Here is an 11,700-nt window from a genome sequence, read left to right on the forward strand (position 1 = left end):
AACTAAACTAAACAATGAAACGTTCCCGGCATATCAATATGAGTATTTTATTCAATCTAATATGGCTCTGTTCTATTTGAAGGCGGTTTAGCGAAGAGTTTTGGACGTGCATTGATTATAGAAACTGACTGTCAAATAATTCATTAAAACTAACAAGGAGGGGAGAGTGGACGAATGTGTTTTCATACTCAGCGCAGATTTCTATATTTTCATGATATGGTTTTGTCCACCGGCCGCCTATACATGTTACAAGAGAGGTGAAAGGGATACGTTGAGCGTTCTGCTAAAACGCGGCGCTGAAATCTCAAATTTTAAAAACAAGTCTCCGTATTATCTGAAGCCAATCACTGAACTACTAATAGCAAGGTATACTGTGTGAGTTTTAGTCAATTTGCTTCAACAAGGACTCCCAAGCATCGGATTCACAGATTTGTTTCAAATTTTACACTCAGCCTAATTTGCTTGTTTCGATTTAATTCCATAGTCAACTTTCAATTTGATCTTTAAATGAAGATAGAAAAAACTCCTAGTACATACTTAATGCTCTGGAATTATTTTGACATAGATAGGTATAATTATATATAATCAAATTGCAATTTACTAGATGTCAGTTTTTTTACCAACCAGGATATCAGATAAATGAATTAAGAAGAGAAGAATATTGTTCACTGGCATTTCTGGGCAAATAGTAGTATCCAGTAACTAGATTTAAAAACTGGCACAGAAGCACATTGTCTATTAAATTCTGGAAGTGCAATGTATCGAAAAGTTCTGAATCCAAATGTTTTCAAGTTATAGATAAAAACACCCAATCCGTATTGGATGATGCATTGATATTCGATACAAAGACAACCTGTAGCATATTTTGTTAATAGATTCATCAGTAGAAACATTATAGCAGATAACCATACACATTGACAGTTGTCGTACATGAGGTTGGTGTGCTTGATATCACTAATCGGCCACATGAACATAAATCTAGAGGATGATTAAAATGGAAATAGACACAAGTACAGTAAATACAGTTAGCTGGACTGTGCAATCAGGTATCAGGTGTTCCAGAGATACTAATCATTCCCTGTCCTATGTTAGATATCTCAATCAGACAACACGCAGCACAGTACAGTAGTCTGGGTTGGGATTGTAGAAACCGAAGACCGGTATAGTCTTGCATCGAATTCAGATTAAAGGTTTACCAGCATGCATGATTACAGAAATCATCAACGACCAGACTTCCAACAAGCAGTGTAATAAATATCTCCACAGGCACCTTGATTATTTAATAATGTGTTTTTGATTAATTTATAATGCACATACAAGTTATATGAGACGTTTTAAAGCAGATAATATATGCTTTATATAATTTATATATATTTAATTGGTGGTTAAAGTGTGTGGTCAAATTTCATAGAAAAAAATAGATTTGATTTATAAAGAAGGGAATGTAAAATGTTATAAATAACGATTCTGTCATGCAGAAATTAATTTGAAACTACCTATAAAAATCACTTCGCATTAAACTTTCGATGTTTCTTTGTCATATAACAGGTTATTATTATGATTATTGCCATTGTTTCTTTATTGTTCCATTAAAAACATTAGATATATTAGAACTGTAAATATGCTTATTTTTTTACTAACAGTTGATTCTTTGGTTGAAGGGAGTTTACCCTTTTTGTTTTAAAACAAGAGCCAGGCATTCTTATTTGACACACACATCGGCTAAGGTATATAAAGGTCAACACCCAAGCCAAGTATCTATTAAATTTAGTTAGAATCCATCTAGTGGTTTACAATAAGAATTCGCGAATACCCACAATATACTATACACTGTATTGAAATTCGTGGAGCAGTAGAAAAGAAATACGAAAACTGTGCGCACATCGATTGTCGATGCCATAATTACGGCCTAAACCCAATCGGTTACAAGACAGCGAAACATTCTCAAACGACAAGTTAAACTATCTCGTCCGACCTTAACGACAACGCTTGTGTCTTTTTAAATCCGAACAATAAGCAAAATATCAATATGCAGTCCAGAATTTCAAAATAATTTTCCAGATGACGGTCTAAATGAAAGGGTCATATTTGACGAGAAAATCTAAAAAACTGTAAACTATAAACCTACACATTTCATAATCTAATCAAAATGTGGATTTTTTAAAAACAACTAACCTTTTGATATTTTAAATATCTGGCAAGATTTGTATGCCACCAAATCTAGGGGGATATTTTATTGGGTATACTATAAACTATAACACATACTTATGGAAAAACAGCTACTTATTTATTTGGTCGGCGTTTCGAAGAGTATTCTCTCAACGCTATCAAGCTAATACAGTAAAACAAATATTATGAGGCTAATTTATACAGAAAAACTATATATGATTCTCTGAATTTGTATTATAAGCAAGGCAGCCCTACTAGGACTGGCTGAAAAGTTCTAAGCCTGACAAGGAGAGTTCAATTCGGTTGAAACAGACTTTTGCCACCAACAAAGTACAATCATTGAATGAATCATTGACATAAGAAGTGCAACTGTATTGTCATTTTTGTCTTCGTATCAGACCATCTTGGGAACCTACAATCATTGGAATCGCCAGAAATGGACAAAACCGGCTATAGGACAGTCATCAAGTACCTGCAAATGAAAGGACTAACCCTAACACAGATGTATGCTGATATGGTATCGGCTTTACGGGATGATGCCCCCCCCCCCCTCCTTTCCACAGGGCTGTGGAATTTAAGCGTGGCAGAGAGAGCCTTGACGATGACTAGCGTCATGGAAAGTCATCAACAGCAACTATTCACGAAAACATTATCCTGGTCCATGACAAGGTGACGGCTGGTCGATTATTGACCACTTAACATATTGCCAGTATTGTGGGTATCTCTCATGAGAGGGTTGAGCATATTATCGCCAACGAATTGGGAATGACAGAAGTTTCTGCAAAATGGGTGCAAAAGCTCTTGACACTTGATCAGAAACGTTTCAGATTCCTGACGTCCCGTGAGAATCTGCGCCATTTTGAAGCAGATCCTGATAATATTTTGGCCCGATCTTGCCCCAATCTGACATCCACTTTTTTCTAGAAATGAAAAAGGATCTAGCTGGTCGTGAACCGCTTTTTTAGAGTGGCTGGAGAAAATCCAGGCATTGTAACATCGTTGGCTTAAGTGTGTACACATCGAAAGGGTATGTAGAAAACCTTTTCCGCCAGCCCTTGTAGCAAATAATAATACACAGCGGGCGCATAAAAGCAGTATTAGTATATACTTGAAAAATATAAAATAAAGTTGGAATAAATGGAATTTAACACAACTTTTTAGACACAAACCCTTCTTAGGATAAAAATAAACAGCAAATTTACACGGACAGTTGTCCGTGAAGACACGCTTTCTTCAATTACGGAAAAGTCCACGATAAAACGTAAAATGTTCCGGCAGAAGATTTACACAGAATTTCCTAAATTTTACACGTATTTACACATACAAGGGAAGTTCTGCCAGGACAGAAATTGAATTCCAACTGTCAGTGGTTCTTTTGCTTTCACTGACCACTGTTGCCAGGCCCCTAGTCCAGCATCACTCACAAGGGGAAACACTTCAATTACCAAATTGTGTTCCATTCGTAATAGGAAGCGATGAAATATGGATTTTCCGATGGAAATATAAGTGAGCGATATTTGTGAATGATTGACCACAACAATCAGATTGTCAGTGTACATATTAAATTGTGATTAATCATCATATAACTTGAGTAGGCTTCATCTTATTTTATCGTTAGTGTAAATTAAATATGGTTCTAGAAGATAAGCAACAAGATATCAGAGTAATTACAGTAGACCCAACCCAGAATTTATCGACAACTCGATGTTTTATCATATGCTACAGAATAAATGGAAATACACAATAAATCCTAAAGACAAAACAAAAAGCCCATAAAACGAAAGACAAAACGGAGGTAATAATACTTGGAGGTCCTAATACAGAATTGTCCAGATAATATTACCAAGTAATAATCGGGTGGTCCCGGATAAAGGTTGGCGTTATCATTTCGGTGAAAGCGGGCGTTAAATAAAGTTATTTCGCACACATATCAGAAAGTTATTTTCTGCGATATCACTCGAGAATGCAGACTTAAATACAGTATCTGGACGTCAGTTGATGAATTTTTGAATCCCATGCAAACTACAATATTGTGATTGTTGGATCTTTTTAACTGTTCCAAAATGTTTTAAACATAATATGATGAACATTCGACATCCCCCGCAAACGACACAAACGGTGTAAGGTCAAAACAAGCCAGCGCCACCTATATACTTCGCAAATCTGTTTTGATGGGTTGCTTTTTAATTTCACTGATTACATGCTGATAGATTTATAGTTGATATTGTTATATTGATTTGTATATTTTAGTGTGAAAAAAAAAGAGAAATAGAAATGAATAGAAATGTCTAAATATCTGCATCTTGTCAGAAAGATTTAAAGGTGATTAAATCACTTAATTTGTAAAATTTGTCTTATATATCGAAAAGTGACTGGGATCCCATGTTAACGACAGCAACCCAATAATGCATTTATATATATTTACGTGTAGTTACAAAACAATACCGATAGAAACATTGAAATAATGTCTCGTTCTTCAAATTCAAACACATGTAAAATGACTGAAAAACTATTGAATGAAGCGTTACTGCCTTAATATCAATACAAACTTACATGTATTTCCTTCTAATTAGAAGCCACAACGGCTGTATCAGCGTGGCAATGGCACATTAACCAGGATATCTAAGGTTCAATCCCAGTGTTGGCAGAGAATTTCTTCGGTTTTTTTAGCTTGGTTTACCCTTGACGAAGGGCTTGTTGAGGGAAAATGTCTAGTATTTCGGAAGCATAAAAAGCTGAAAATCATAAAAGAACCATCGACAGTTGGAATTCGGTGACGAAAGGGTGAAAACGCCACAGTTAAGGCATAATTTCCCTCACAGCACTTCCTATGACGTATGCCTCGTTGGTGCAGAAAGGTTAGCTGTTTCACTCAATTTCATTCATTCAGTTCTAATAAGAGCATATTTCCCCCATAGCACATCGTATGACGTATGCTTGGTTGGTTTAGAAAAGTTAAGAGTTTCGCTCCATTTCATTCATTAAAGCGAGAATTTCATATTTTCTAAGAAAGTCAAAACATAATTATTGCTATGTCTTTGGCTCAATAGGTTGTCAACTCACTATTATACGATCATAGGTATCATTCTCACACTTAAAAATCATTCACCCCGGAAATAATAACACAATTACCTCCCTGTTTTTCTATTCCCCCATGGACTAGCTATCTTCAAACGTTTGAATTTCAAGTTGAAAATGATATTTTTGCCAATTTCTCAACTGGCAATAGTGAATTATAGGTTTAATAGGATTATTTTTTAACAAGGTAGGACTGTTTATAGACACCAGCTATTTTAAGGCTTTATTTTAATACATTTTAAAAATATAACTTAAAAATATGAAATTATCGTTTTAAAGTTCTAATTAGGGCATAATTTCCTTCATAGCACATCATATGAAGTATGAATGATTGCTGCAGAAAAGTTCGGGGGGTTTACTCCATTTCATTCATTCAATTCTAATTATAAATGGATGTCAAGACAAAAAGGACACTTATCTAATACATAGAGTAATTCCTTTCAGTTTTCATATTATAGAAATACCCTCCAGCTACAAGACAGTCTTTAAAATAAAAAGAAAATCCAATTAACTACCTGTCACTTAGATAATTGTTGCCCGGGGCACATATTTCTATCCTGAATCTTACTTCCTAAATAATAAATTAAAAGTCGATGTCTTTAGTAACTAGGTAGTCGCCGTGATTTCCCCTTGTCTGTGGTACAGGATTAAGGAGCCTGATAAGGAAAGGCGTCTAGTCGTCCGAGCAAAATTTCCATCATAGCACACTGTATGGTGTATGCCCTCTGGACCGGTGGGTGCAGAAAAGTAGGACGATAAACCCCACTTCATTCATTCATACCTAACTGAATTCTGGCAGTAACGCTATTAATTAATATTGTTATTGCGTATATTTAAAGCGTGGTCAAATAAGTAAGTACCTTTTAAATAGTCTCATTTGAACGTGTTAAATTTAAATTATTCTTAAAAGTTCGTGCACACCAAGGGTTTTTTGCGGGCGAATAATCATTGGTCTGTGGTGAATTATACAGCTGGATAGACTGTCCGGGCCTTTCGTCGGTTATATGTACATTACAGACAGACATATCCGACCAACTATAAAAATTGATAAAATCTATTTCTAAATACACGCTGATTTTAATGGAGATGACTGTTTGAGATTTTGAAGGCAGGCACCATGTTTAATTTTGTATAAACTGTGTTGCAGACAGTGGGGAAAATGTGTGTGTGTATCAGAAGGGGAATTCTCGTTCACTACATACCATCCACAACGACCACGACGGTGACTAGAAATTTGTGAAAAGATATCGGGCATGCGCGCGTCTTAAGGGTTTAAATATCAAAGATTGAACGGTAGTTCGCTTTACGGATAATTAACGGTTTTTAGTTAGTTCTTTGCTTTGCGAAGCAGAAATGGTAAGGATGATTTACATACAAGCTAACATTTTATATGGGGGTATACTGTCGATATATTTCTAGTTATTGGCCCTTTACAGGCACATTGTACACGCTCGGCACGTTATCATTTTTTTTAGAACTCGCCGCAAGGAAGTTTCCTGTCGGAATTCAGAGCCATGCATAATTTTAACGCAGGGATATGCTTTTTCGTCAATTTTGTACTAGTTTAAAATAATGACTGTATGGGAAAAGGTTACTGTTATTTTGTCGAGCAACATTCCATTCTGCGTCCCGTTTACTGCATGTCATTAAAATACGGTATTTTCCCGTAAAAATAAACGATCCTATAGATACCGTATTTTAATGACATGCAGAAATAGTCACGTGATCAAATTTATTTCCGTAAAATGCATGGAGAAAATCTCGAGCAGAAAATCTTGAGTAGAAAATCGGAAGTTGAAAGTCGAATGTCAAAAGTTGATTATTGAAAGTAGATATTCTGTTGTTGAAAGTAGAAATTAGGTTGTTGAAAGTAGAATATTTACGACTTTAAGTTGAAAAGGTGGACGTATTAGGTTAAAAAAGCACGAGCGGTATGTGTTTCCCACACGAAAATGTCCATTTTGGATAAGGATTTTCTCTTTTGCTTTTTATTTTCTACTTTCTACTGCAGATCGCATTTTGAACCTGATACCCCGCCATAGTTCAATTAAGACAACTCATTCCCTTTCATCGTAAACATGCGTGATACTTTTTTCTAATTTTAAAATATCGAATACAAAATTCACATTAACTAACTTATTTTTGCATCGTTCTTGCAATTGGAAAAAGTATTGGCGCTTTAGAATGCGAAGGGGTAAAAACAGGCACACGATTCTTTACACTTTAATTATGTCAGTGTGCTATAAATACATTGCTTGATCGATGATGCTCATTTTCTTAAGGATTTGAAGCTCACGCTGTTTTTTGTTTTGTTTTACGTCTTAGGGAAACTTGAAATTAAAGGTATTACTGTACTTGAAAGTTTCTTAGAAACACTGGTATTTCCTTGGTAAAGAACTGGCTTGATGTATCGTGTGGGTCAAAACCAATTGGCAGAAAATCATAAATATGCCAATCGAACAGAGATTTAACTGCATTGGGTATTGGGGTTACGACATTGGAAGATTGAAGGTGTAGAACTTTCAAACAATGGCAGTAACCAAATCGATTTAATGGGTCTTACTCAAGAGTGACTGGGTCATAAAGTAAATGGAATCACTTTCATTAAATGAATTACCAATTTGCAACAATTCATTGAGAATTGAAAAAAATATATATACTTTATAATTAACTTTAGCATAATTATATATTTTGACACCTAAATACTTCATTTTATTACTTGTTTGATAGGGCCTAAAGTGTAGGGGACATGCCAGTTCATTGTTAAGAATTCTTAGTTATTATTTTCTAAGTGCTCAGTTCTAATTTTTCATTTTGTTGTACGTATATGTACACCCAATGCACATTTCTTGTGTAAACTCTAATTTGTTCAATAATTTAACAAAGATATGTCTACATTATGTACGCCATGTTTCTAAAATACAATTAAACTTTTGAAAATATACATATAAATAAAGATAAATATTCTCCAGTAGCAAATATTCAAACCTAAATCTAGCTTAACGAATATAAATCTAGATTTAGCTCAACAAATATAAATCTTAATTTAGCCAAACAAATATAAATATAGCCAACACATTTAAATCTAAATCTAGTCTTGCAAATATAAATATAGCCAACAAATATAAACATAGCCCAACATATATAAATCGAAATCTAGCCCAACAATTAATATCAATCGAAATCTAACCATTGCCCAACAGTTAATATCAATCGAAATCTAACCATAGTCCAACAAACATAAATATAGCCAACAAATATAAATCTAAATCTAGCCCAACATTTAATATAAATCTAAATCTAGCCCAACAAATATAAATATAGCCAACAATTATAAATCTAAATCTGGACCAACATTTAATATAAATCTAAATCTAGCCCAAAAATATAAATATAACCCACAAATATAAATTGAAATCTAACTCACCATATATCGATCTAGACAACAAATATACATCTTTCACTATAAACATAAATATAGCCAGCAAATATGAATAGAGCACAACAGATCTCAATAAACATTAACATATCCCAATTAATGTCGCTAAATATTTCTCCATCATTGTATATTCGGGATTCGATGTAGAAAGACAGCAAAATGTGTCATTATGTTATTTCATTAAAGCGGGATTGGAAGTGACCCCATTATTGAAAAGACTTAACTATGTCATATCGATGATAAATAATTTACGTTACAGTATATTTACATAAACATTCCAATAAGCATGTCGAGATGAGCTGAGTACAGTAAATAATCACTTTATGGGAATTCCCCTTACAATCCAACTTCCACTGATAAATATATGAATGGTTATCAGGTATAATTTAGTTAATATGAACACAAGGGGCCGTCACATGTTCACACCTTTAATTTCAACCAAACGTTTATTGAGCTATGCCAAAAAGTGAGAGATATATTAGCATCGTGCAATCTGCATCCTATTAAAAATGCATGATGGTTTCAGGTTTGTAATGTACGTTTTCGCTATAAATAACTCTCTTCTACACCTACATTTTGTTTGATTAAATAATTCCATAAATTAGACAAAAAATAAGTCAAGAATAATAATGCATGGTGTCATAATCCTGTCTTTGGAAATATATTGTAGCTTTGAACAATAAGGTCCTCTCCCCCCATCTTACTCCATCTGCTTTGATGGAAATATAGCCCAATGCAGCATTTCTAACTGCTACACTCTTTTTGAGTTTGGCACTGCTTAGGGATTACAATAATTAAATACAAATAGTACGTTGGTAATTCAATTTTGTCATGTTTAAAATATCAGCTTATGGTGTTTATAAGCTATATTTGTATTTATACAAGTACTTACTATGTATGTAACCCACAATAGACATCCTACTTCTGAGACTTCTTTATTTACAATAATTGATCTTAACAAGTCTAAAGGTTAAAAAAATCTCACGGGATTTATCTACCCAAAGGACGGTGAAGGAAAGTCGTTATCATTTGAAATATGTCAAATTTGAATACCTAGTTTCGCCGTGTTTAACTTATTGATTCAACTGGCTTGGGATATACGTACATCTGGATAATTTCAGCGCAATAATCTCTTTATTGTTTAGTTATTTGACACTACGATTAAACGAAAATGAACTCGTAACAATGATTTGAATCTTTGTAAAGTATACACGACCTCACCTTCCCACATTTCATCGGGAATACTGTTTTCATAGTATTATATCATTTGAAATTTTCGATGCATTGGTTTAATTCTGTGTCACGAGGAGATACACCTCATTACAGAACAATTCTGTCCTGAAATCAGTGAGTAGAACTTAGCAATAAACCCCGAAATTCCCCTTCTGTCCCTACTTCCGTTTGGTTATCCGCCTTGATGTGTTGTCTCTGTATACATTTCGTGTACATTTTTATAAGAGAAAGGTGGAATTCCGGACCATAGTACAATAAAACATACTTATTAACATACACAACGTGGGGCGATAACTCAATACAACGGGTACTATATACTACTAAGTAAATAAACCTAATTTCTAAGTCGTATGTGTTCATGTAATACATGCTGTGTGGTAGCTATTATATTATCAAACCGGTTACCTTTATTAAATTCCGGAACTTTAATGGCTGTGGTCCATGTTACAATGCGGCAAACAGGAAATGTTGCTAATGAGATTTCACGAGAGGCAATCTTCCAAAATTCTTCAATATGAACAATTCTGGCATGAAATCAGCGGCTTGATTGATTTGTCAGCCAGTGAGTAGAACTTAGAAATAAACCCCGAAATTCCCCTTCCGTCCCTACTTCCGATTGAGCATCCGCCTTGTTGTGTTTGTCTCTGTATACATTACGTGTACATTTTTATAAGAGAAAGGTGGAATACCGGACCATAGTACAATGAAACATACTTATTAACACACACCACGTGGGACGATAACTCAATGCAACGGGTGCTATATACTACTAAGTAATTAATTATGAACACAGTTGTGGTCTCTGCATGTCTTGCAATTTTCTATACAAGGACATGGTAATGCATTAGTAATTACAACCTTGGTGGCATATTGGTATATATACACATATCTATCCATTACCATATTACATACAAGAAGCGTGTAACATATATACGCTATTACCTATCAGTGAGAAGCACACACCATCAATAACGAAGCAAGTAGGCCATGCATTACAACGTCTTCTTTACAATAACCATTAAATACGAAACAGTGGAACTGCTAGAAAATTAAAACTATATCTTAATAACAAACTTACCTGGTTATTTCACATCTCCATTCCACTTGGTGTAAGGCAAGAGGAGGGAATAGAAACAGACTTTATCTTCGTCTGGGCAACTTGATTAGATTTTCTCACGCATGCAGCAATCTATTTTGATATTACAGCTCCGATCGGCTCAGTACAATGATTGGCAGTCAGTGTTAGGCCAAGTGAATCCACCTCCCTTTCTCTAACTGGCATAAAACACATACACAATAATTCACTTGGCTAATAATATATAGACTGAAATCAATAGCCTATCTTGTAAGATTTATTACAGTAAAGATATATTAATGATGAAAATGTATCTATTTTGTGTTCTACAAAAACATAATTCAGCTAACCAATTGTATTTAATCGATAGATTTATTACACGCCTTTCATGAAGCATACTGCTGTTGGTCTTTCAATTATTTTATCATTTGTATCTGATTGCAGCGGCCTGGTGGTGCCGATTGTTTTCAATCTAAAAATGATAACTTATGAATTATTGCTAAATAGTGAGTCAAAAATAAACAGCTCAAGAGACAGGCAGTCTAATATTATTAATAGTTTTGCCAATAAAGCATACTTGTCGTGTGACTTGAATATTTTCTCTCTCTCTTTTACTCGGTGTTGCACCAAACATATTGATTCTGAAAATTGTGACTAATGTTAGGAAAGAAATGATTAGGCTGTAAGTCCACTTCACCCATTTGTC

General features: G+C 34.4%; 1 protein-coding gene across 2 annotated transcripts in view; it reads right to left on the bottom strand.

Moving 5' to 3' along the window:
• LOC126812381 (neuronal acetylcholine receptor subunit alpha-10) overlaps positions 1-11,163 on the bottom strand; it is a 51,099-nt gene extending 39,936 nt beyond the window's left edge. The window contains exon 1 of one of the 2 annotated variants that reach the window (XM_050538755.2): positions 10,998-11,163. The gene's annotated coding sequence lies outside the window, so the exon portion shown is untranslated. Of the gene's footprint in view, positions 1-10,324; positions 10,429-10,997 lie in introns of those variants that run through there. The other variant, XM_050538757.1, reaches the window with a different exon arrangement.
• Positions 11,164-11,700: the final 537 nt, after the last annotated feature.

Source organism: Patella vulgata, chromosome 2 (assembly GCF_932274485.2).
Source record: "Patella vulgata chromosome 2, xgPatVulg1.2, whole genome shotgun sequence".
NCBI lineage: Eukaryota > Metazoa > Mollusca > Gastropoda > Patellidae > Patella > Patella vulgata.